General features: G+C 47.6%; 3 long non-coding RNA genes across 3 annotated transcripts; 2 read left to right on the top strand and 1 right to left on the bottom strand.

Moving 5' to 3' along the window:
- The first annotated feature begins 300 nt into the window (after positions 1-300).
- Positions 301-1448, top strand: LOC119865955. Its single transcript, XR_005369259.1, has 2 exons — positions 301-756; positions 1172-1448. It is a non-coding gene; the product is annotated as an uncharacterized LOC119865955 (long non-coding RNA).
- Positions 1449-16413: 14965 nt separating this feature from the next.
- Positions 16414-19665, bottom strand: LOC119867535. Its single transcript, XR_005369819.1, has 2 exons — positions 19153-19665; positions 16414-18576 (listed from the first exon to the last, which is right to left on the bottom strand). It is a non-coding gene; the product is annotated as an uncharacterized LOC119867535 (long non-coding RNA).
- LOC111098709 lies at positions 19446-20909 on the top strand. Its single transcript, XR_005369818.1, has 3 exons — positions 19446-19852; positions 20454-20616; positions 20791-20909. It is a non-coding gene; the product is annotated as an uncharacterized LOC111098709 (long non-coding RNA).
- Positions 20910-26243: the final 5334 nt, after the last annotated feature.

Here is a 26243-nt window from a genome sequence, read left to right as displayed (position 1 = left end):
TTCAAAGTATTACGTCGTGTCCTAAAAGACAACGATGAAGACCCAAATCTTGCTTCAGAAGAGGTTTCGGTCTTTTCAAGAAAAAGCGATCTGTATGCGAAAAAATACAAAGGGAGAAACATTTTTGAGAGAGCCGGGCAGGCGGGAGAGAAGACGAAGAGGAGTAGGTGGGGCAGCAGTTACTTGATTCAAGAGGAAATATTTGGAAGGAGGCAGCCTCTTGGTGCCAAACTGGAACGCTGGCGTTTCCAGATGTCTCTTTAAAATCCCAGGATTTTAGCAGGATTAATACCGGAGAGACTCACCCAGCCCGAAGGGCGGGGCCGTCTGTCTGTGAAGGTCTCCCGCTGAAACACGCAATTTCACTCTACCCTTGAACTATAATCTACGATCTTTTATGGCCCTCAGTTTTCTCATTTAAAATGTCTAAGGTTGTTTCAAGTTCTAAAATTTTAGCATTCGAACCCAAATTCTGGCTTCCGGACAGCCTTCCCATCGTCTTCCTCTTTATACCACATCCTGTCCCCAAACCGATGAATTATTTTACTTTCACCCCGACTTGGAATTCTACGTTACTTATTTCAGTCTCCACCCTAAACATATTTCTTCTTCCCAATTTATTTTCAAGGTTGAAGGAAAGTTCAAGTGAAACCTAGCAACACATAAACCTAGAAAAAGAGAAAGAAGGACATAATTTCTTTTTTGGTGTAGAAGACGTTATTTGCAGCTGAAAGCGTACCAAGCGCTCCTAAATCCGTGAGTACAGTTATATTAATTATATTTTCAAGGATGCCCTGAAATGGGATTTCTCTGACCTAAATGAATCATCCATAATAATAGCCCTTCCAAGCTGAGAAAGCCCAGGTTTTTTGATACTATAATGTACTGCAGAGTCATCATCCCTCTATCATATAATTTGGACAACAAACTCTAATTTTGTATTCCTCCATAATTAAAAAGGATGTCTTAAAATTGGATGACCTTTGGAAATGGTTGGGAATTCTTTGGGTTTTTTTTTTTTTTTTTTTTGGTTCTCTATTAGAATAATCCAAGGTTATATACCTCCCTCCATCCCACCCCCCAAAAAACTCTAATGATACTAATATAAAACTCTGAAAAGATAGCGCCATCTAAACAGTGCTTCGCCCCTTCTTCTCATTTTGACACACAGGAAAAATGATCATATTTGCACGGCATACAGAGGTGAGCAAGCTTCGGAGACTCGTCAGCCAGAGGCAACACATCTGGTGCGGGTAGCAGCCCCGCAGGCGGTGGGACCAGTATTACAGCATCGAGCGAGATTCAGTGCCAAGGCACCCCGCGGGGAAGCTTTGGGGTGCAGCCTGGGCTGTGGTGGAAGACTTGCCTAAAATTCCTCCCACTCCTCTTCCAAATAGCCCACCAACCCTCTACCCCGACCTCACTCTCCAAAAAACCATTTTGCTCAAGGTGGGCTAAGCATGTGTGATCTCACGTTTACGGTGGTTTAATGATTTTGGAAAATCACAAAGAAAACATCAGATGAAAACAGAATCTTACTATTTCACATTAAGGTAAGATTATTGTGGGCAGCCCGGGGGGGCTCAGCGGTTTAGGGCCACCTTCAGCCCAGGGCATGATCCTGGAGACCCGGGATCGAGTCCCACGTCGGGCTCCCTGCATGGAGCCTGCTTCTCCCTCTGCCTGTGTCTCTGCCTCTCTCTCTCCTTCTCCTCTTCTGTGTATTTTCATGAATGAATGAATGAATGAATGAATGAATGAATGAATAAATAAATAAATAAATAAACAAATAAATAAATGAATAAAATCTTAAAAAAATTTATTGCATTACACATACGGTTTCATAGGTAGGCCTACCCTGGGGAAAAGTCAATAAAATCGTTGACCTTCGTAATCTGTGTTTAGTAGTGACCACATGACCCACTAGAGGTACGTGCTCACCCTCCTTCACACGACTTGAGCTTGCATCTTTAATCAGAAAGCCCAGCAAGGCATTAAGAATTTTTTTTATTTATTTTTTTTATTTATTTTTTTAAAAAAGATTTTATTTATTCATTCATTCAGAGAGAGTGAAGAGAGAGGCAGAGACACAGGCGGAGGGAGAAGCAGGCTCCGTGCAGGGAGCCCAATGTGGGACTCGATCCCGGGTCTCCAGGATCACGCCCTGGGCTGAAGGCGGCGCTAAACCCCTGCGCCACTGGGGCTGCCCAGAATTTTTTTTTAAAGTGTTTCTGCAGTTACCTAGGAGTTTAACTCTTTATTGCCTCTATGGACGTCGGTGTGTAAAAGACGCCACGGAGATCATTAAATTAGATGTTGGTGGTTGCTGTTGCACAGCATTACCCCCAAATCAGTCCCATTTCATAGAGCAAGAGGAGGGACAGCAAAGGGAGAGTGAGGGACAGAAGGGGAGTCTCGGCAGGGATCTTTTCTCCTTTTTCAGAAATTAGTTTTGTAATAAGGCAAGACCTATATACTCCTCGTGAGATCTCTGGAGCATAAGTAAAGAAACGCCCGTGTCACTTTCTCAGGTGACTTATTCCGGCTTGGGGACAGAGCACAGAGATTAGGAGGCTACAAGGTCCCAAGGCCTGGAGAGCGACTGTGCACCAAACGTCTCCCTCGCACAGGAGGCCCGGACGTGGGCATGTCCTGGTCGCCTACAGGAGGGGACAAAGCAGGCTGCGTGGGGGGCCCCCGGCGGGCACGAGGTGACTGTTCGGAAGCTAAACCTCCCCACTGTTAATTTGCAGCCGGGTCCCCACCTGTGTCCCACGCCGCAGTCGCCCGGGAGCATTAGGGTCCCAAACACCCAGGCCGTGGCTCATGCGAGGTCAATCGCCGTGTTTGGCGAGGCTGGGCCCAACCACATGTCCGTAGTTTGGGGTTTTTAGGAGATCCCTGGTAACGTCAGATGCAGTGCGGCTGGGGCCCGAGGCGGTGCTCAGCGTGGAGGTGGCGGCCGAGCTGCTGTGGTGCAGCCGCAGCCGTGCCGGGCCTGCCGGGGTCCCCTGCCCGCCGGGGTCCCCTGCCCGCCGCTGCCCGTGCCCGTTGGCGCCGAGCGGTGCACACAGGCCTGGGCAGCCGCGCCGGGTCCGGCCCAGTGCGCTGAGGCTGAACGACGTCGGCCACCGGCCGCTGGCTGGACGCTGCCACACAGGCCGGCGGGAGGCTCGGGCCCAACACTGGCCCTGGGACCCACCGACCCCCCACCTGCTCACCCGCCTTCACTCGCCCCGTGTGCCCCGCGTGTTACGAGCACAACCCCTCACTGTAGAGCCTTCTGTTCCTGCGACCTTTCATGCTAGGCGGGAAGTGAGGAGGATCTCACAACTAACCCAGGCCTACGCCTTCACGATAGAGTTGGGGAAAAGGAGACCCCCAGCCGCCCCCCCCCCATTGTCTTATTCTCCCAGCAAAGCAGCTGCAGTCCTGGGGCGTCCCGCTGTGGCCTGACCCTCGGGGACCACGGGGCGGACGCTGTCAGTGAACGCGGCTCCTCCAAAATGTATCCGTTAAAACTGGTTTGTTTGGGTAGGAGCTGTGTCGGGTCCACCCGCATAGGCCAGTCGGGATCTGGAAGCAGGTAGTGTCTCTTCTGAGTCTGCGTTTCAGCATCTCGAAAGCCAGATACGCGTCTACTGTCCTTTTCATTCCCACGTATCCCCCCACCCCCCCCCTCCGGCTGCAAAAGAAAATCTTATCCACCGTCGGCTGAAAATCTCCCATCATCTCCGATTCTCCATCCCCACTGCTCTAGGCAAAAGCCCGTCGCCCCCAAATCTTTTGAAATTGTATATCCCTCCACCCGAAGCCCATCTGTCCCGACGCCAAAACCTCCCCTCGGGTGTTGGCTGCAGCGCGTTTGTAACAGGAAACAAAAATTGCTCTTAAGGGAGCTGACCCGAGCTGGCTTCCAGGCCCCGGGCAGCCGCGCCTCACGGCCTTGCCTTCAGGCCTCCTTATTTATAGGAAGGTGGACCTGGGAGCTCAGCTGGAATTGGAATAGTTGGGATGGTGAAGACATAAAATTATCTGCATGATTAAGGTGTTTTTTCCCCCCAATTTTCCCTTGGAAGTCAGGGGAGGAAAAGGATTAGAATTCTGGAATTGGGAAAGAAACTTCAGAAAAAAAGATTTAAATGGAAAGTGAGAACGGGCTGGGGGAAAAAGCACAAGCCAGACCATCCTTCTGGCGAGGGCGTCTGTGGACCTCGAATTAAAATGGGGCTTGGGATCTGTCTCTGCCAGAGACCACGGAGCCCCCTGCCCCACCACCAGCCTGTGTCTGGTTGGAGAACCTCCTTTTTTCTACCCTGTTTCATAACAAAATACACCAAATTCGAAATTATCTGGGTTAGTTACAACACGGAGGGAAAACGGCATCTCTAAATTACTAAGATCATTAGGAGGAAGGACGCTCCCTAACAGGGCTGTCCTGAGCTGGGAACTGAGGGCATTGCAGGAAAGAAGAGCCGCCACCGTCCTCGGCAGGAGCGCGGGAGGCCCTGCACCCGGGGAGGAAGGCGCCTGCCGGCCACCCCCACCTGCAGTGGGACCTGAGCAAAGACCCCCAGGGCCACGCCTCGCCCCTGGCCTCCCCGGGCCTGTGAGGGAAGCCGCTGCCTCCAAGGAGGAGCCAGGCCCGCGCTGCAGCGCCGGTGCCATCAGGCGTCTCCGCCGAGGCCTTTCTCTCTCCTGGGTTCTCCTGTTCTTCAGAGACACGGGCTGTGGGGAAGAGTAAGCAACCAAGCCCAGTTTTCCCCTGGATTCTTTTTTCTTTTTTTAAGATTTTATTTATTTATTCATGAGAGACCCAGAGAAAGAGAGAGAGGCAGAGACACAGGCAGAGGGAGAAGCAGGCTCCATGCAGGGAGCCTGACGTGGGACTCGATCCCGGGACCCCAGGGTCACACCCTGAGCCCAAGGCAGACATCCAACCACTGAGCCACCCAGGCCTCCCTCCCCCTAGATTCTTAAATAGTCATGGAACTGCTTGTCTAATAAAGAAAGTGAATTGCAGCCTTAATGGAGTTTTTAAAATTACTTATTGTCTTGGTTGCAAACAAAATATAAGCAACATGAAGACAGAGATTTCTATCTTTATTGTTCAGTGCTTAATGCCCAGCACCTAGGAAATGTGTAGATGCAGATGGTGCTGAAATCTATTTACTAAATGGAATAAATGACCTTTGGTATGGCCCTATTGGCCTTAAGCCCTAGGTGGATAGCTGGTTTATAAAACAGCCCGGGGTCGGGGGTGCCTTAGCGGGTGCCCTAGTGGGTGCAGGAGGAAGAGCAGTGCACTCATGTGGCATGATGCGGGGCAAAGGTGACAGCTGCAGGACTCAAGAGCAGAAGCAGGAAGTACGGATTTAGGCAGCACAGAAACTATGAATAATAAGAGATCAGAAAGACGTGGAAACATGGGGGAGGAGGAAGGGCGCTTTCTTCCCCAAAGCACACAAGACGGCAGGGGCCCACACCAAGGATCTGGATGAAGGGAAAGGTGACCTGAAAACGCAGGGTAATTTAGGAACCATTGAATGAATAAACTGTAAAACCATTTTTTTTTTTAAATTATGGACAAATTTTCCTTCAGTTTAGACCTTTATTTCAACCGGGAATTTGGAACAAGAGACCAAACATCAATTGCCACTTATCAGGTGAAGGCCCAAGAGTTAGATTTCACTCTGTCCCATTGTTCTTAAAACTGAATCAACAGCATGAAGACACGATGAGTTAATGAAAATGAGGTGAGGTCTTGCCAAGGTTCTGTCTCCGTGAAACATCCTCACATCTTCCTGAATCTGTCTCTCTGGTCCAGACTCTATCCAGCTCTTGATCGAGCAGAGGTAATTTCAAACTTGTCTTCAACCCTTTGGGTTTGAAACTAAAACCAAAGGCAACCAAAGTAAAAATAACAAGTAAAATAAAAATATACACTGAACTAAAAAGCTGCCGTACATCAAAGAAAATCGTCAACAAAATGAAAAGGCAACCTATGGAAGGAGAGAAGATATCTGCGTATCGAATATAAAAGTAGTTAATATCAAAAAGATGCACGGAATTCATACAACTCAATAGCAAAAAAGCCCAAATTACCCAATTAAAAATGGGCAAAGGACTTGGACAGACATTTTTCCAACAAACATATATAAATGGCAAACAGGTGCATGAAACGTATTCAACATCACTAATTATTTGGGAAATGGGAATCAAATCCACAATAAGGAATCCCCTCACAACTGTTAAGATTACCCAAAAGACAAGAGGTAACTAACGTTGACAAGGATGTAGAAAAACAGGAACCCTGCGGTAGAAATGTTAACTGGTTTGGCCACTAGGAGAAACAGTTTGGAGATTCCTCAAGAAATTAAAATTAGAACTAATAACTTATGGTAAAAATCCAAAGGACGAAAAGCCATTATCTCAAGAAATATGTGTATTCTCGTGTTTATAGCAGCATTCACAACAGCCAGGGTATGGAAACACCCCAAGTGTCTATCGACAAAGGAGTGAATAAAGAAAATACTCATGTGTATCGACCATGGTGGATTACTCAGCCTTAAAAAAAGAAAGAAACACTATTATTTGCAACAACGTGGATAAACCTGGGGGGGCATTGTGCTAAGTGAGCCAGAGAGAGAAAAAGAAATGCGCTTACTCGTTTCACTTAGATGTGAAATCTTTAAAAAGGAGAAAATAATAATCAAACTCCTAGGAAAAAAGAGCAGAAAAATGGTTGCCAGGGGCTGGAGTGGGGGAACTAGGGAGAGGTTGGTAAAAGAATATGCACTTCCTGTTATGGGATGAAGAGTGTGTGAGAACTGATGTACACCGTGGCGACCCAGCTGATAGCACTGTATCGTACGATCGAAGTTCACTAAGAGAAAAAAAAAAAAGAAAAAAAAAAAAAAGAAATTCACTAAGAGAGTAGAACTTAAATGTTCTCACTGGAAAAAAGAAATAAATATGTGACGAGATGGAAGTGTTACTAACTTTGATGGAAAAATCCTTTCATAATACGTGTATATATCAAGTCATCACATTGTACCCTTTTACAAATATTTATTTCTTTATTTGAGAGAGAGAGAGAGAGAGAGAATCTCAAGCAGACTCCATGTTGAGCATGGAGACTGGTGTAGGGCTCGATCTCACGACTCTGAGATCACCAACTGAACCGAAACCCAGAGTCAGACGCTTCACTCCTGGCATCACCCAGGCACCCCATGCTGTACACTTTAAGTATCTTATGATTTTTATCAAATATCTTACGATTTTTATAGCTCAACAAAGCTGGGTAGGGGGAAGATCTGAGCAAGATTGTAATATATCCATGTAGTGAAAAAATACAATTTCCTATGGGTAGCAAGGCCATTGTCCTATTGCCACTAACATAGTCCAGGCTGAGGACTGGCATTCCCACGTGGACGTTCTAGAGCTCGTTCCAAGTTTCTGCTCTCCAGTCACTGCGAGAACTGCACTTCTCTAGTCTCCCTTTTCTTGCATTTTTTTTATTGTGATAAAACACACATAACATAAAATTTACTATCTCAACCATGTTTAAGGGTGTGGTTGAGTGATATGAAGCATATGCACGTGGTTGTGCAACCACCACCTCTGCTTATCTCCAGAACTCTTATCATCTTTCAAGACTAAATCACACCCATTAAACACTAACTCCCCATTGCCCCTTCCCACCCCCCTTGGCAGCCACCGTTCTATGTTGTGAGTTTGACCACCTCAAGCACCTGCGAGTTTTTTTTTTTTTTTGCAATTGGCTTATTTCACCTAGCGTAATGTCTCCAAGGCGAATCTGTGTTGTAGCATGTGTTAGAATCTCATTCCTTTCTAAGACTGAGTAATACGTCCTTGCGCGCACACTTACCACATTCTGCCCATCTATCCAATCTGTCGATGGAACGTAGGTTGCTTCCACATTTTAGTTTTTGTGAATGCTGCTAGGAGCATGGATGTACCAGTACCTCTTTGAGATCTTGCTTCACTTCTCTTGGGTGCACATGTAGAAATGGATTGCTAGACCACATGGTAAGTCTACTTCTAATTTTTTGAGAACTGCCACACTGTTTTCCACAGTGGCTGTGCCATTTTACGTTCCCACCAACAGTGCGTGAGGGTTTCAATTTCTCCACATCCTCATCAATACTTTTTATTTTCTGTTTATTTTTTTTTATTTTCTGTTTTTGGTTTTGTTTTTGGTTTTTGGATAGTAGTAGCCATCCCAATGCATGGGAGGTGGTATCGCATTGTAGTTTTGGTTTGCATTTTCTTAATGACTAGTGATGTTGAGCATCTTTCACATGGTTATTGGCCATTTGATACTTTTTATAAAAAGATGTCTGTTCTGGGCAGCTTGGGTGGCTCAGCGGTTTGGCGCCTGCCTTCGGCCCAGGGCGTGATCCTGGAGACCCGGGATCAAATCCCACGTCGGGCTCCCTGCATGGAGCCTGCTTCTCCCTCTGCCTCTCTCTGCCTGTGTCTGTGCCTCTCTCTCTCTGTGTCTCTCATGAATAAAAAAAATTTAAAAAGTCTGTTCAAGTTCTTTGCCGATTTTGGATTGTACTGTTTGCTTTTTGTTGTTGATTTTTAGGAGTTCTGAATATATTCTGGATATTAATTCTTTATCACATATGTAATTTGCAAACCTTTTCTCCCATTCTATAGGTTGCCTTTTTTACTCGTTGGCAATGTCTTTTGATGCACAAAATTTTTAAATTTGTGTGAAGTCCAATCTGTCTACTTTTTCTTGTGTTGCCTCTGCCTTCAATGCCATATTACAGAAGTCATTGCTAAATCCAATGCCATGAAACTTTGCCTTATAATTTCTTCTAATAGTGGAATCCCTGGGTGGCGCAGCGGTTTGGCGCCTGCCTTTGGCCCAGGGCGCGATCCTGGAGACCCGGGATCGAATCCCACGTCAGGCTCCCGGTGCATGGAGCCTGCTTCTCCCTCGGCCTGTGTCTCTGCCTCTCTCTCTCTCTCTCTCTCTGTGACTATCATAAATAAATAAAAATTTTAAAAAAATAATAATTTCTTCTAATAGTTTTAAGTATTAGGTCTTATGTTTAGGGTTTTTTAAATATATTTTTGAGTTAATTTTTAAATTATTTTAGAGATGAGGAGAGAGAGAGAGAGAGATGGAGGAGGGCAGAGGGAGAGGGAGAGAGAATTTTAAGCAGGTTCCATGCCCAGCATGGAGCCTGACTCAGGGCTTGATCTCAGCCCTGAAATCATGACTTGGGCTGAAATCAAGAGTCAGACACTTAACTGACAGCCACCCAGGTGCCCCTTGAGTTAAGTTTTAATATGACATTTAAATTAACATTTCCCAGTGCCATTTTTTGAAAAGACTATTCTTTCTCCCACTGAATGGTCTTGGCACCCTTGTCGGAATCATTGGATGATACATGTAGGGGTTTAGCTCTGTACTTTCTGTTCTATTGTGTTGGCCTATATGTCTGTCTTTATGCCAGAATTCCACTGCTTCAATCCTACACTTTGTAGTCAGGTTTGAAATCAGGGAATGTGAGAAGAGCTTTGCTCTTCTTCAAGGTTGTTTTGGCTACTTAGAGTCTCTTGCAATTCCATGTGAATTTTTACATCAGCTTATCAGGTTCTGCAAAAGAATGTGCTTAATACTAAAGTTAAATGTGCCAACAACCCAATGTAGAATCACCTTAGATCATTCAATCCAGTGCACTCAACACTATGGATAAAGAGCCGGAGAAGCTGTATGACTTTCCAAAGTTAGGAGACGAGAGGTGCCTGGCTCAGTCTGTGAAGCATGTGACTCTTGATCTCAAGGTGGTAAGTTTGAGCCCCACGTTAGGTGTAGAGATTAGAGATTACTTAAAAATAAAACCTTTAAAAAACAGAACAGAATGAAACAAAGCCATAATACGAGTTGGTTGTAGACCCAGGACTGGAGCCTAGTCATCCAATCTCCCAACACTCCCCACCAGGCCAATAGAACATTCTTTCTACATCCTACTCTTCTGAGAAAAGACCGTAGCACCCACACTAGAAAAAAAAGGGGAAAAAAGCAAAACAAAACAAAACAAAAACACCAAACGTCTTGTTGACGGCATTCTGTGATTAGAACTACTTAGCTGACTTTTTCCCACCCTGAACTCTCCAAATTTTCCAGTAGTAATAAAAACTACTTTTAAGCATTTACTAGGCAAATGTGCTAAGTAATTTATATTCTATATTATTATGGATTCTTGGGTTACAAGCAATAGACAATGACATGGCCAACTTGAGCAAGAGTGTTGTTCTCTTTACAGAATCAAAGGAAAAATTGAACAATCAAGTTTTAGAAAGAGCTGGTAACAGAATGGCTCCCCCGATCTCCGCGGCAACACCTCTCATAGAATGCACGCATCTCAATTTGTCTCCACTTAGGATTCAGAGGTCTGCATAGAGATTCTGATTACCTTGCCTTGAGCCTCTGCCTATACTTGATGCTGTGGTGTGGGGCCCTGTGACCAACAGCCCTCTAAAAATTTTATTTTTATTTATTTTTTTATTTATTCATGATAGACATAGAGACACAGAGAGAGGCAGAGACACAGGCAGAGGAAGAAGCAGGCTCCATGCAGGGAGCCCGACACGGGACCTGATCCCGGGTCTCCAGGATGGCGCCCCGGGCCAAAGGCAGACACCAAACTGCTGAGCCACCCGGGGATCTCCCCAACAGCCCTCTAGAGTCACAGATAGTAGTGGCGAAGCAGGGCCTCAAAAGATGAGATGCTGCATGACCACAAACACAAGTTCCCCATTATAGATATTTTATCTCATTGAACCCTGACAACACTATGAAGCAAGTAGTATTATTCCCATTTTACTAAGGAGGAGCTTGAGGGTCAAGGAAGTTAATGACTTGCCCAAGTTCACACACAGAGAGAAAGTGGCACTTGCATGTCTAGTATTTCTCTTAGCTCAGCCCTGAGGCTCTGTCTCTTTTCTAAGTACTGTCTCTCCGACATCTGTGTTTCTTTCTCTGGGTAGAATGTTCTCTACCCTGTTGCTGAGTTAGGGTAAGTTGTAATAGGCTCCTCTTGGTAGGAAAAGTCGCTTGCTGATTTGGTTCTGGATTCAAAATGGAATGCACAGCTATGATGCTGTATTTCTAAAACAACTAAGTCCTCTTTTGCCGCGGGATTATTATTTAACGCCTTCACATCCACTGTGGCGTGGGCACAACAATATGCAATGCGTCTGTTTTGCGTGTGTTCAGTTCTGTTGCTGGTTGTGTTCTTATCTATCACTTTCACAGGAGGTGGTAAAATTTGATAGAGATAAAATTCTGTACTTTTATAAATGCAGGGTGATTGTTAACAGCTCCCATGGGACAAAAATAAACAGTGTAGGTTGGGGGAAAATATAGATCTGCCCACAGCTTTGCAAGAAATGTTCTTACTGCTTCTTCATAAATGATGATAATAACCAGCTCCTAATCGATTGGATTTAATAGCTAAAAAAAAAAATTATCTGGCAATAAACAAGACACAAAAACTCTTTCCTATAAGGAGTTTCTTGCCTCATATTTTAACTGTATAGCTTTTTTCTAAAAAAGATTTTATTTATTTATTCATGAGAGACACAGAGAGAGAGAGAGGCAGAGACCCAGGCAGAGGGAGAAGCAGGCTCCATGCAGGGAGCCCGACGTGGGACTCAATCCCCGGTCTCCAGGGTCATGCCCTGGGCTGAAGGCAGCGCTAAACCGCTGAGCCCCCCGGGCTGCCCAACTGCATAGTTTTTTAATTGTTTATTTTGACTTGTATAAAAAGTGATTAGACGACCTCCTTAAATGGATGCTAAGGTGTTTTTATTTTTTTTAACCTCTAGTTATTTGGTATAGTTAATGGAGACTCTTCCACAGCATAAATGAAAATCAAAGTTTTCATAAATCACTTTTTTCAAAGGATTTTATTTATTCGAGAGAGTGCGCGTGCAAGGGAGCTCAGGGGGGGCAGGGAGGAGGGACGGAGGAAGGAAAGGGGAGGGAGGGGGGAGGACGGGAGCAGGGCGCCTGGTGCAGGGCTCATCCCAGGAGCCCAGCATCATGACCTGAGCTGAAAGCAGATGCTTAACCCACTGAGCCCCCCAGGCGCCCCTCATAAACCACTTTTATCCAGTATCAAGAATGCAACTAGCAGTAACATGAGAATAAAATTATTCAGGTCAGAACTCTTGCTATTATTATTATTATCTGTGATGGTTACTTGTCATGTCCACTTGGCCAAGCCATAGTACTAGATAGTTGCTCAAACGTTATTCCAGATTCCATGGAAATATTTTTAGATTAGGTTAATGTTTAAAACAGTCACCTTTGAGGAAAGCAGAGCATCCTCCATGACGTGGGTGGATCTCATCCAATCAGCTGAAGACTTAAAGGGGAAAGATTGGCCTCCCCCAAAGAAGAGGAAATCCTGCCAGTCAGCTCTATTCACCCTTGGCCTGCGATGTTCATTCTTCCTGGGTCTCCTGCGGCCCACACACCCTCTAGGTTTTAATCTTGCCACAGCCTCCATAATTCTGTAAGCCAACTCCCAATTCCCTAAAAGTTTCTCCGCACGCCCCATCTTCTTATACACACACATACTTACTACTGATTCTCTGTTGCTGGATTACCCTGACTAGTGTGCTATCACTGCTAGTAACAATCTAGCAACATATTTTTTGATTACTTAAATACTTAATTTATTTAAATTTATTTATCACCTATTTTCAAGACTACTTAAGTTCTGACTTATTTGTTATGAGATAGTTATTTGTTTCACGCATAAGCTGGTGTTTTATAATCTTGGTAAACTGGTAATAATATAATATAAAACTGTTTTATAATCTTGGCAACTATATACTTGCATGTATATACCATGCAAATACAATGCATGGTATATACAAGTTGCTTACATATTTTTTTATTGAACTGAGTTATTAACTGGACAATATTTCTATCATAAAATTTTTTTTCTATACATACTATATACATGTCGATGAAATTAGTTTCTACACATACTGTACATGTTGATGAAGTTGGCTTCTCGTGGGAGAAGAGCACTTTAAAGGATATTTAACCTGGAAATCCAGAATAAAGTGTTAGAAAAGCACTTTTGTTGTCATCCCCAACTGTACTTTCTTTGTCGAAATACTTGTTCTCCAGGGAAGATATTATGTGAGTCGTGTGCCCTTTGAACAAAAATTTACTGGGTGGTAGGCACGACTCTATGTCCTAAGGAAGGGTGCTTGAACAAGACAAAGCGAAGTTTCAATCCTCATGCCAGAGATAAACAATAAACAAGTGAACAGATAAAGAATATAAGCCTACTGCTAATCCTGTGAAGAAATGGCGGGGGAGTAAGGGGCCACGGTGTTGACCGGGGAGGTCAGGCAAAGCCTCCATACTGCGAGCGGATCGAGGACAGAATGGTGAGGTGGAGCAGTTGTGCAAAGGTCTGGAGGAGAGAAGTCCAGGGAAGGAGGGCAGCAAGTGCAAAGTCCAGGAGGCAGGAGCCAGCCTGGCAGGTGGAGGAACAACGAGAAGGCCCAGCTGCACGGAGCAGAGTGAACAGGGGAGGGGAGGGGATGTAAGAAAGTGCCTGATGACACTGGGTTGTGTAAACTTTGGGCAGGAGTTTAGATAAAGCAGAAGTGAATTACACAAAGATCATGGAAAACAAATATTTCAGGGTTACTACTAACGTCTACAAGTCAACCTAGAACAAGGTTCTAAATCTGAGATACCCAACTGTACCTGAGACTTCCAAGCTTGAGAGCGGCCCACTCTTACGTACCAGCTGACAGCCAAGGGGCTCGAGCCCCCGAGGAAAGCCCCTACTAGAAGGTAGAAGGGCAGAGATAAAAACAAATATAGACTAAAAAGAAGAAAGGGCAGAAGCAGGAGAAAGGCCATTTTTAACCACCTCGTTCGGGCCTTCAGGGTGGCGGCGAAGTCCCACAACCTCAGTGCAGCAGCCTGGGGCAGACGGATGGAGGGGTGGAAGGAATGAAGATGCCGTAAATAAATGAAGCTGATCCGTTATGCTGTGTGTTGTACAATACTGACGAGAGGGTCGAACTCCCCAGGAAGTTGAAAGCAAATGGGGAAAAAAAAATCCAAGATGATTATTAAGTAGGAAAAAAACAAAAGAAAAAACTTGGCTGAGCTTCTAACAACATTTACGTGGTCAGAAGCACTAAATATGCATTCAATTCTTTCATTGTTGAGGAGGTATCCTGTATTTCAGTAAGTTTTGTTTTAAACAATTGGGAAGGGGCGCCTGGGTGGCTCAGTGGTAGAGCATCTCCCTTTGGCCCAGGATGTGACCCCGGGGTCCCGGGATCGAGTCCCACATCGGGCTCCCTGCATGGAGCCTGCTTCTCCCTCTGCTTGGGTCTCTGCCTCTCTCTGTGTTTCTCATGGATAAATAAATAAAACCTTAAAAGAATTTAAAAAAATAAAAATAAACAACAATTGATATCTATGAAAAATATCAAACTGAGGCAACTATAAAAGAAAGATAAAGGGCAGCAAACTCGTGTGTGTGTGTTCAGGATGGCAATGGGCTCATAGATGAACTAGCTAAAAATGTTAAATATCTAATGACTAGAGGTGACTCTTTTTAAGAAGAATTAGTTACTGTTTATTGTATTTGAACTCTAAGGTGGCAGCAAGCTTGTCAAAAATGGTTCCTGACAAAATGAAAACCCAGGATCATGGGCCTAACAGTCTACAAACTAGTTGAGGTGATCACTGTGTGCTCTTTTTTTTTTTTTTTAAGATTTTATTTATTTATTCATGAGAGAACAGAGAGAAAGATACCAGCAGAGAGATAAACAGGCTCCCTGCGGGAAGCCCAATGAGGAACTCGATCCCAGGACCCAGGGTCACGCCCTGAGCCAAAGGCAAACGCTCAACCACTGGGCCACCTGGGCATCCCTCACTGTGTGCTCTTAACTGGAGGCACTAAGAGCAACAATAGGAAGAGACTAAAGACAATTTAAAAAAAAAGAAAGAAAGATTGGCCTTTAAAAGACAGATTTACAAAAATAAAATAAAATAATAAAATAAAATAAAATAAATAAAATAAAATAAAATACAGATTTACACATTTATATACTTGATAAACATCAAGATTTATCTAGGAAACAAAAACTTGAATGAATATTAAAGCGTAACGGGTTGAATGATATGCCTATATTCTAATCCCCAGAGTCTGTGAGCATTATCTTATTTGGGAAAAGAGTGTTTGCAAATGTAATTAAGGATTTTTTTAAAGATTTTATTTATTTATTCATGAGACACAGAGAGAGAGAGAGAGAATGAGAGAGGCAGAGACACAGGCAGAGGGAGAAGCAGGCTCCATGCAGGGAGCCCGAGTGGGACTCGATCCTGGGAGTCAAGCCTTGGGCCGAAGGCAGACACTCAACCCTTAAGCCCCGGGGGGCCTCTGTAATTAAGGATCTTGAGATGGAGAGATCCACCGAGATTATGCAAGGCCCTAAATCCAATGACCAGTGTCCCTATAAAGGACACACGGAAATGTGAAGATAGAAGCAGAGATGGGCGTGATGTGGCCACAAGCCAATAAAACCAAGGAACGCCATCAGCCAGAAGGAGCTGGAGGGGGCAAGGACTGAGTCTGTCGTCAAACCTCCAGGTGAACTGTCGTCCAGCCAACACCTTGATTTAGGACTTCCAGGATTTTAGCTTCAGGAACTACGAGAAAATAAATTTGTCATATTAAACTGTTACTTTACACCATCAAGTTTATAGTGATTTGGTTAGGTGGTCACTGGAAGCCAATACGCTTTATTGGTATAAAGGCCACTTCCAGGGGCTTTCCTAACAGATATTGTATATAAGATATGTAAGAGATTATATATCAAATACCTGTCAAAAAAATGAATATTAGGAGTAGGAAGGCAACACACACCGACACGTACAACTGCGACAGGCGGTGAGGACGTGGGCTCTAAGTGTGCCAGGATAGCAGTGGACCTTTTCGGGTACATATCAAGATAATCCTCAGTTTTCTTTTCAATGGACCAGCTTCCGTGACCTTGGGAGGAGGGGAAATGCATACACAGCTACCGAGATACAGATAGCGCTATTAGCAGACTTGCCTCAGTGTACAATAATTTACAAAGGTTAGTTCTTAATATTTTCAGGGATCTCTAATTCAAACCCATGACCACCACCACCACCACCACCACCACCACCACCATGGAGCTTCTCTCCACCAGTCGCAGTATAGATTTGCTCGTTTTATGAAGACAGGGATAAAACAAATCTGAAAAATTGACCTCACTAACAAGTTCGTGGTGGTATTTCTCAGGAAGGATTTCAATTTCATTAAAGGGTGAATGAAAAGGAAGAAGAGAAACTTTTTAAACTTTGTTTTATTGTTTTGTGCAGTCTTTGCTTTTTATTTCAACCTTGAAAGAGTGGAAATGCATTCAGGTCATCGGGGTCAGACCATCTCAGAGTAAAGTAAAATGGAGGCTGTCGTTACAGTTTCCCCACTGTTGGCGTTTTTTTTTTTTTTTTAAAAAAAAGAAAGACCTGAGGTTCATATATATAAATGTAATCTATAATTCTTCTCTTAGTATCCAGTCAAAACTGAAAAACACATGGTTATTCCTTCTGCAGGATCCAAGACCATGTACCCCCTTGAATGTATAATCCCTTCCTCGTTCTGCCTTTTCTCTTCCAGATTAAGGGTTGCCCTTGGTGCTTATCCTTTCTTTAGCATATTTCACCTATATACACATCCACGCGGGGAAGCACACTTCTCCGAGAATGGTGTTGGTCCCACACTCTAGAGAGGATTCGTGCACCAGGTTAGTCAAACAAGCTCTCAAAAATAGCTACTGGTCATCGCACACACTCTCCGTTCCTTTGGATTGTTGCAGGCTGTGGGGCGAATAAATATAAAATCGGGGCAAGGGAACAAAAGTAAGATTTATTTTATTTCTCTAAGTAAATGCCAAGTATTTCCCTAAGTAAATGCTTTCAGGAATAGACCTAACGTTATATAAATATAATGATGAATCTAGCACACTGGAAAAAAAAATACACAACCCTATGATAATCAATTAGCTTTTAAGACCGAGGATAAAAGTTTACCCACATTCGTTTCTGTTGAACTTTTAAATGATTAAACTTCATATGAATAATTGACAGCAAAAATTGGCCAACGTAAGAAACCTTACCAGGAACATAAATATATCCCTGCTTTGTTCACCATCTTAGTAATATCAATTATGTTTGATTAAGAGTTTATGAGAGGGCCATTGGGCCAAATGCATCTATTTGCTGAATATTATTGACCAAGGCTGTGAACTGACAAAGTGGGACCACTTTGGGGAGGGGAGCCATCAGTCAGCTTCTGGGAAGACGGATGGGATCCTTACTGGGTGCAGGTGCATTGCCCCATGACCTCTCTCCCACAACCAACCAAGGTGAAGTCACACATCTGATCTGTTCACTGACTTCCCCTGAATTATAGGATCAGGAGTTAAACTTATCTACCGAACTATTTTAATAACGAATGGAAAGACATTAAAGAATTAAAAGGAAAATGTAGATGTCATTGACCTTTCCTACTCTTCCTCTTTTTAAAAATGGAGGACTATTTTCTATGTGAAATAGAAGACAAAGCTGTAGAAATCATGACTTCAAGTGGCGGAGGTAGGTTAGCCTAGCACAGGATTAGGGTAGGCCTTCCGATCCGTTCTCTGCTTTGAACTTAAGTTCATCCTTTCTTATAAGGACACACATGCTGTGAGATAACAACTTCCATTTCCGTTTCTGAAAACTATTATTTTCTGATATTGCGTAATCCCTCTTGATTTTGATTCATGCTGGTTAGAAAGATACGCGGAGTCCACGTAATCCGCCACCTTTTTTAAACATTCTGCGGCCAGCCAAGGTGGGCTTGGAATCCACGGGCTGATAGAGATTCGTACTGACGCTGTCCTTAGGATACACTCCAGTCGAGGAGAAGTTCATATTATTTGAGTGTTCAGAAGTCTTCTCTTTCCCTGAGTTGTCCTTCCTCCTTCATTCTCTATCAGATCTCCTCTGGGTATTGGCCTGGGCCTCTGGTCGTGAGCTGGCAAAGCTGATCAAAGTTTCCTGCCCTGGAGCCTTCGCCATCTCAAGTTCCCTCGTACCCCAAATCCTCCCTAACCTTATTGTAAACCCGTGGAGGGCATGGACTTTACATAGTCCTCTCCAAATCCCCAATTCCTACAACTGTGCTTGGTACACAGTATATTCAATAAACGTGTGATCAGAGAATAAATTTTGCCAGGCATTACTGGAGAAACGAAATGAACTTCCTTCTGCTGTACCGGTCACTTTATGCTTCAGGACCGTAAGGGATCTGACTGGAAAAGACAAAGAAGGTGAAGGAAATGGAAAATCCTCTCCGACTCGCATAACCAACCACTTGTGGGAGGGGAGCCATCAGCCAGCAAGTGGGAAGGCCGGTGGGATCCTTACTGGGTGTAGGTGCGTTGCCCGATGACATCTTCCCGCACCTGCCAGGATGAAGTTACACATCTGAAATCTGAAACCGGAACTCAGTGGTGAGGGCGTTAGCAGACGGGCATTTGGGAAAGGAAAATAAAAGTACTTTTCTGATGGGCAGAGAGCACGACATGAGACAAACAGCCTTTGAAAAGATGGCATCACCATCAGAGCCCCCGTGGTTGCCACGGAGATCAGGCCAAGATACCACCCTTGGCCAGTGGTGGAAAAGTCAGACCACAGAACCGTGAGGTCACATTAATGTTCATCTAGGGCAGTTCTCCTCAGTAGGCGCTCCTGCCCTCTTTAGGCTCTGAATTACTTAGCATGTAGGAAAAGGGGGAGGGAGACATCACTGGAAAGGGGTCAAAAAACTAAAATGTGGTTAGAAGTAAGGAGAAAAGCCAAAAACAGGGCAGCCTAACGTCAGGGGGTATTGGCTCTCTCAACCAGACGGGGCTCTTGGGAGAGCTCTTGGGACGGTCGGAGACCAGGACCAGTGATGGATAAAAGCATAAACTCCAAAAGGAAACTAGAGAGCAAGGCCTGGGAGAGACAGAGATTCCCCCCCTAAGTCACCCACGTACCTGCGGAGGGAACCACACGAATATACCAGAGATCGGGTGTCTCAGGGCCTTGTTGGCTTGCACGCTTGGATGTTTGTCCTGAAAACTTTTTCCAGTCAAGTCCACGAGTAGCTTGATTTTACTTACTCTAAAATATGCCACTTTTTGCTCCATGATGTCCTTTCTTCCTGTTTACCCTCTTCCCTTTCCCCCGACAGGACAGGCTCAAAGCACATGAACCGTGATTCATGTGACTGTTTAAGGTCACTGCAACCTTGCAGTGAAAGGGAACCACACAGCACGCACAGAGGTGTCAGGGGATGACTTTTAAAATCCTAAAGTCCATCTAAATTAAGCAGTGAAACGGGTCAGGTCAAATGCACATAAATCGCCCACCACTTAGCCTCTGCAATACGGCCTTTCTAAAGGATCTCACAAAATGCTGATCCTATACAGTGAAATTCCGGACTCAATCGCATTACGTGTTGTGCAGAAGTGCTTGAGCGGGTTCCAAAAGCAACCGTCTTTCTTGCAGCCCACTAACTCCGTTTTCCCTTAAGGAGGCTATTTTTGTATTCAGAGAGGAAATAATGGTGCAAGAAAGGGATCCGGCCAATGGGTGGTTTGCTTGACGGCTTTCTGGCATCTGGAGGGCTGGCTCGGGTGATTGCAACGTGATGTCCCCGGACGCGCTGCAGGACGCCCACCTACCTCCTGAACGGTGAGTCTATCAAAGAGGGAAAGTGTTCTCAACTATGACGTCCTTCCAAAGAAGCCGAAACTGTTCAGGACCCCAGGAGGTCTCGGGAAACGCCCGATGCGGCTACACCGTAGGTGCCCCTTTATTCCCTGGGAGCCTGGGTTCTTCCTTCAACGCTTTTACCCTGGGAAGAGAATTCCTTGGTGTTTACCAGATAATTATCTGCACACGTGGGCCAAGGAGCTGAAAAGGAAAGACACTAAGAGAGAAGGGACTTTTTTTTTTTATTTTTTTATTTTATTTTTTTTATGATAGTCACAGAGAGAGAGAGAGAGAGAGAGGCAGAGACACAGGCAGAGGGAGAAGCAGGCTCCATGCACCGAGAGCCCGATGTGGGATTGGATCCCCGGTCTCCAGGATTGCGCCCTGGGCCAAAGGCAGGCGCCAAACCGCTGCGCCACCCAGGGATCCCAGACATTTTTAAAAGTAATTTTGCATTGCACCTTTCTGGGCTCCTTTTGTCTTTTTCGAAATCGTCATGTGCCTCCGTTTTGCAAAGACATGTCAACATCTCCAGGAAAGGAAGATTCATTTTGGCATGTCCCCTTTTTCTTCTTTCTAGATATGTGTCCTTTGACCTCGCTGCAAAGATCCTTCCGGAGCTACGATGACCCATTGCTTTCCCTAGGTTTCTCTTTCACATTTCAAAGGTAGAATTTCCAGCCTCTCCTTTGGGAAACTCATCTTACAAATTTCCATTAGCTTTGGACTCAAAACGCACCCGTGTGAGTAACATCTGCCCCTGGCGCGTCGGGATGTAGCCGGGATGGGGGTCGGGGAAGGGCCTAAGGCTCTCCCAAGCCCATTTGCTCATCTCCACGTCTGGGTTACTTGTGATTACTGATCGTTGCCAATGCAGGGGGTTGAACGTTATGTACCATGTACCCGTTTTCTCACAGGTTGTCCCCAAAGTGAGCCTTGGACCAAGAGCTGCCACGTAGACATTTATTAAGCAGCATAGTTGTTAGCAGTGGACACAAAACAGAATAAAGCCATTCGTATAAAACTCTTCCGTGAACTCTTTGAAATCCCGGGTCTCTGTACCCTGCAGAGGTTTGAACATAACTGGCAGAGGAGGTTCATTGGACAGCGGCCCCTCGTCTGAAGTAGGAACATTCTAGATGCAGAGCCTCCGGGGACCGACCTTCAGGATTAAAGCTCACTGGATTCTCCGCCCTCATTCCTGCAGTGGGGAGGGGGAGTTGTCGGCTTTATTTTAATATTTTTTTCTAATATGTCCATCACAAAAGCACTCATTCACCAGCGAGTGAACACTCCGTGTCTAAATTCTGCCGTGCTGATTAGCGAGACCTTTTGTGGTTACGGGAGATGGAAAGGTCATCCGTAGCCCTTGCACTACAGCTGCCGCGGGGCTGCAGCGGTTGTTTCATTAATTTTTTTTTTTTGGATTTTATTCCTTTTATTTATTTATTTTTTAATGAATTTATTTTTTATTGGTGTTCAATTTGCCAACATATAGCATAACACCCAGTGCTCATCCCATCAAGTGCCCCCCTCAGTGCCCGTCACCCAGTCACCGCCACCCCCCGCCCACCTCCCCTTCCCCCACCCCTAGTTCGTTTCCCAGAGTTAGGAGTCTCTCATGTTCTGTCTCCCTTTCTGATATTTCCCACTTCTTTTTTCTCTTTTATTTCTTTTAAAGTAATCTTTACACCCAACACAAGGCTGGAACTCACAACCCCAAGATTGAGAGTCGCAGGCTCCACCGACTGAGCCCACGGAGCCCCCTGGGTGGTGCCTTTTGTAAATGTGAACAGAGGATGCCCAAGTTGTGACTTTCTGGTTAGAGACCCAGGGAGCCTAGAGCTGACTCAGGCCAGAGCAACGTGTCGCGCCTCTGCAGGGCGCCCGGGCTCCCTGGACACGCACCGACCTCACGGCGGCCCCTTGAGCGTTGCCCTGGTCCTTGAGACACCTGCACATACCCCGGCCAAGGAGAGTCGGCCTCTGGGCGCCTGCTGCAAGGAGCGGCCCAGCAGCGGGCGGAGGGCTGGGCGCGGTCCGGGTGGCCCCGCAGCTGATGGCCAGGCCGGCTGAGCACTGGGTCCCCTGGGGCGAGTCCTCCCATGTGGTGATGGCCCAGGGCCAGGGCATACCGGATCCCCTGGGATAAGTCCTCCCACGCGGTGACGGCCCAGGACCAGGGTGCACCGGGTCCCCTGGGGGGGGAGTCCTCCCCTGCAGCTGACGGCCCAGGACCAGTGGGCTCCAGGTCCCCTAGGGCGAGACCTCCGAGCGTGATGACCCCACGTGTCTGGTCTCAGGCACCCCACCAACAGCCCTGGGGACCGGTCACGTTTGTCGGACACCAGCCCCCCCGACAGGCACTTTCTGGCAGTAGAGCTTCCCCGGAGTCCGCCACCAGGTCATCACCCTGCCGCGTCTTTCCGTGCCTGTGGCGTCCACTCGAGAGCACAGGCTGCCTCTCCCTTGGGGCGCTTCCCGACTCCCCACTTCACTGCGGGCCCAGTGCGAATCAGAACGCAGAATCATATTCAAAACCAACCCCCAGAACACTAGTGCTAAAGGAACTAAGCGTTTCCCTGTCCATCTGTCCTGCGCGTGTGCCCGGCACTCACTCCCTGGCGCAGGGTCACCAGGCCGCGGCCTGGAGTAGGGAGCCGCTGCCCAGATCTGCCCACGGTGAGCCCAGGATCGTAGCCTTGGGGCTGCCTGGCCTGGGGGGTAAGAAGCCCACTCCCCTGGGATGGCTCCCTGCAGCGGCTTGGCCCTGACGGCTGGGGTGCGCCTCCAGCCCCCCAGGAGCCGCCGCCTGGCCTGCACCAAGGGGTAGAGGGCAGGCGCTGCACCAAGGCCTGCACCAAGGCCTGTACCAAGGGGTGGAGGGCAGGCGCTGGCCACGAGGCTGGGGCAGGGAGGAGGCCGGCAGGAAGGGCCTAGGGAAGGTGACGGCCTGGGAGCTGCGGGGAGGGGGTGCAGGAGGGGCTGCCGTTGGGGACCCCTCTGCCTCTTGTGCCCGGTGCCGGGTCTCGCTGCTTCCAAGCTGAGGGCGTAGAGCCTCTGAAGAGTGGTGGGCAGCATAGCCAAGGTCACTGAGCGAGGAGGGGGGCCCGAGAGGGCAGCTCCTGGAGTTTGTGGGTTTAAGGGTTTCTATGAGCGCTTCAGCGGGACTATCTCAAGCTGACGGGGTGTTCCGGGTCCTGCCGATCCGGGCTTTGGTCCCCCGTGTCTCTCTTAGGTTAATGTCCACGTGCTGATGGCCGTTCCCTTTTTCTTCCCCCTGACATCTAGGAACTTATGTCTTAACTGCCCCTCGCCCGTGATATGGATGATTGTTTTTGGTTAACTGCCTCATTTTAGGACATTTTGCAGAAGTCATTGTTGCCAAGGCTGCAAAGCAGAATGGCAGTGCCGTCCGTCGGAGCTGCAGAACAGGACGCCAGGCGCCCCGACTCCGTGTTCTCCTGCCGGCGGCCTGGCCCCGACTACCTAAGGGTCCAGCCAGCTCCTCCCATTAGGGCTGCAGGTGAGCATTGGCTCCGCGCCCCCAAAGCATGTTTCATCGTCCCATCAGCCTCCGCTCACAACACACTGATGCAGATAGAATCCTTTAGAAGGTAAGACAGTAGGCACAGGGCCTCGAACCCCAGCCGGGTCCTCCTACGTGTGGAGCCCCGTGACGGTTACTTGTGTGTGCAGCTTGGCCAGGGGCCCACATATGCGGTCCGACGCTATTCCGGGTGTTTCTGAGGGTATTTTAGGATGGAGCTCACATCTCCATCAGTGGATTGCCCTTGCTCGGTGGGCGGGCTTCCTCCACGGGGTCGGCGCTGGAGCCCAACAGAGGGCCTCAGGAGGGGAGGCTCCCCCTGCCCGCAGCCTTCACACCGGGAGACCCCCCCCCCTTTTCTGCCTTCACACTCTTGCTGGGTTTTCAACCTCTGGCTTTCCGACTGCGAGCACCCTGTGGGCTCGGCGGCTCAGCCTCTGGATGCGGGCATGGGTCAGGCCCCGGCGCGGCCGGAGCCAGCTCCCGGGTCCTCTTCTTGGTCCCAAGTGTCCGGAGCACCATGACCGCAACAGGCCCTGTGGGTAGGTGGCCGGTGGGAGCCTGGCTCAGGGACCCGCACCCCGCAGTGCCCTCTCCCGCTCTCCCTCCTTCGGAAGGCCCCGGACACAGCCACTAAAAGCCGGTGTACGACGGGCCAGCCTTCCGGAATCTCCCACGTGTGAGCCGTGCCCTCATTTGTACGGATGTTTGCAAAACTTCACGAAGGGGAACCTCTTCCAGGCTGACGTCGGGGGCCGGCGGAGGGAGGCCTATGACTTCCTGCCTACGACTCCTTGACATCGTGAGCCCAGCAGGCAGGTGGACCCGGACGTGGGCACCACTTCACTGTGTCAGCAGGAGGAAGGGAGGCCTCCCGCTGTCCCCGCAGCAGCTAAGCCGACGGGACGCTGCCGCACCTCAGCCAATGAGGAGCCCCCCACTTCAAGCTCCTAGTTCACCCCGATGCACCTGCTGTCTGCGACGGCCCTCCCAGCCCCCGCCCTCCTCCACTACAGGGTGTTCCCCTCGTTCCCTCCGTGGAGGCGCCCGTTAGCGCCGTGGCCTGCTTGCCCGGAATGTCAGTTCCCTGCTGTTTGTGAATAAACTCATTTTTTTGATGGTTAAACAACTGGCGACTTTGTTTTTAAGGTTCACAAGGCATTCCTTGTATCTACGGTCTCTAAGCTTTGGCGGGTGTTTTCCCCACAATGCGATTCCAAGGCCTTCATAGACGCCGCGGGGCGTGGCTCAGTTTCCCCAGCGTGCTATTACGTTTCTACTAGGAGCTCAAGGGAACGTTCCCGAAAGGATGAATGAATACGTTGGTTATTGCTCATGGTAGTAGGTTGAATGGCACCCTCCCCCCAAAAGAAGATACACCCCTGCCCTAACCTTTGGAACTTAGGAAGGTGGCCTTTGGAAAAGTCGTAGACGTAATTAAGGGCCTTGAGATGAGATGACACTGGTTTGCCCCGTGGGGTCAAACTCAATGACAAGCGTCCGTGTAAGACACGGGAGAGGAGAAGACACGGAGAGAAGAGGAAACGGACAGGTGGGGACAGAGACATTGACTGAAGTGAGGCATCCAGGGAAAGCCTACGTGTCCCAGAAGCTGGAAGCGGAAAGGGGGGGACTCTCCCCTGAGCCTCCGAAGGGGCACACCCCAGTCCTCACCTTGCACCCAGAGTTCTGGCTCTAGACCAGTGAGCAGAAGGGCCCTGGGCCGGAGCCCCGGGTGCGCAGCGGCGCTACGGCCGCGCCAGGAACCTAGTCTGTCCATCTGGGTCTCGGGCCCCTCGTAGGGAGTCGTCTTCTATCCGAACTGTACGCAAAGGGGAAGCCACAGAGGCAGGTGCCCCGGGCTCCCTGCAGGACGTGTGCTCTGAGTTCTTTAAACCGGCAGGTGCAAAATTCCTCCCGCCCCTTCAGAGACTGACGGGCATGATTCCCGGGAACCCGGAACGCTGTCCTCCTCCAACCGTCAAAAATGCCTCCCGTGTATTCTGAGACATTTATTTTGGGGTCACTGTAGATTCACTTGCAGCGGTGAGAGGTGACGGGGACATCCCGTGTACCTTTTACCCAGTGTCTCCACGCGGTGACACCTTACGAACCTACAGGGCCGTGTCCAAGGTCTCCAGTTTTAGTTGCGCTCGTGTGCACGTGTGGAGTCAGTTTACATCACTTGACCACCTGCGTTGGTTCCTGCATCTCACGTGTCAGTCATCACAGCCCAAGCACAGGACTGTTCTGTCGCCACGATGGTCCTTCGTGTTGTCTTTATAACCGCGTCCACCTCCTTCTGTGCCCCGCCTGCACCCTTTGTCCTTGAGGATAACAGATCGGTGAATCGCAAGGGAATTGTGCTATGTGGAAAAAAGCCAATCCCCAAAGGTTACATATCATATAATTTCATTTATATAACATGCTTTTTTTTTTAAAGGTTTTATGTATTTATCCATGAGAGACCCAGAGAGAGAGGCAGAGACCCAGGCAGAGGGAGAAGCAGGCTCCACGCAGGGACCCGATGCAGGACTCGATCCCGGGACCCCGGGGTCACACCCCGGGCCGAAGGCGGGTGCTCCACCGCTGAGCCCCCCGGGCATCCTATGTAACATTCTTGAAATGACAAAATCATGGAGATGGACAACAGGTCCCGGCTGCCGGGGGCCGTGCACTGTCCTCAAGGTGGAGTTTATCTACGTATAGTCAAGGGACTCGCAGGCGTCCTATACAGGAAGTCAAATTTTTCACGCAAAATGTTTGGGGAAATCTGTTTTTGAGCCCGGGGCCATCCTGATGCCGGGAACCCTGGGTCGC

The sequence above is a fragment of the Canis lupus genome, chromosome 14 (assembly GCF_011100685.1).
Source record: "Canis lupus familiaris isolate Mischka breed German Shepherd chromosome 14, alternate assembly UU_Cfam_GSD_1.0, whole genome shotgun sequence".
Taxonomy (NCBI): Eukaryota; Metazoa; Chordata; class Mammalia; order Carnivora; family Canidae; genus Canis; species Canis lupus.
This window is presented reverse-complemented; position numbering and strand designations above follow the sequence as displayed.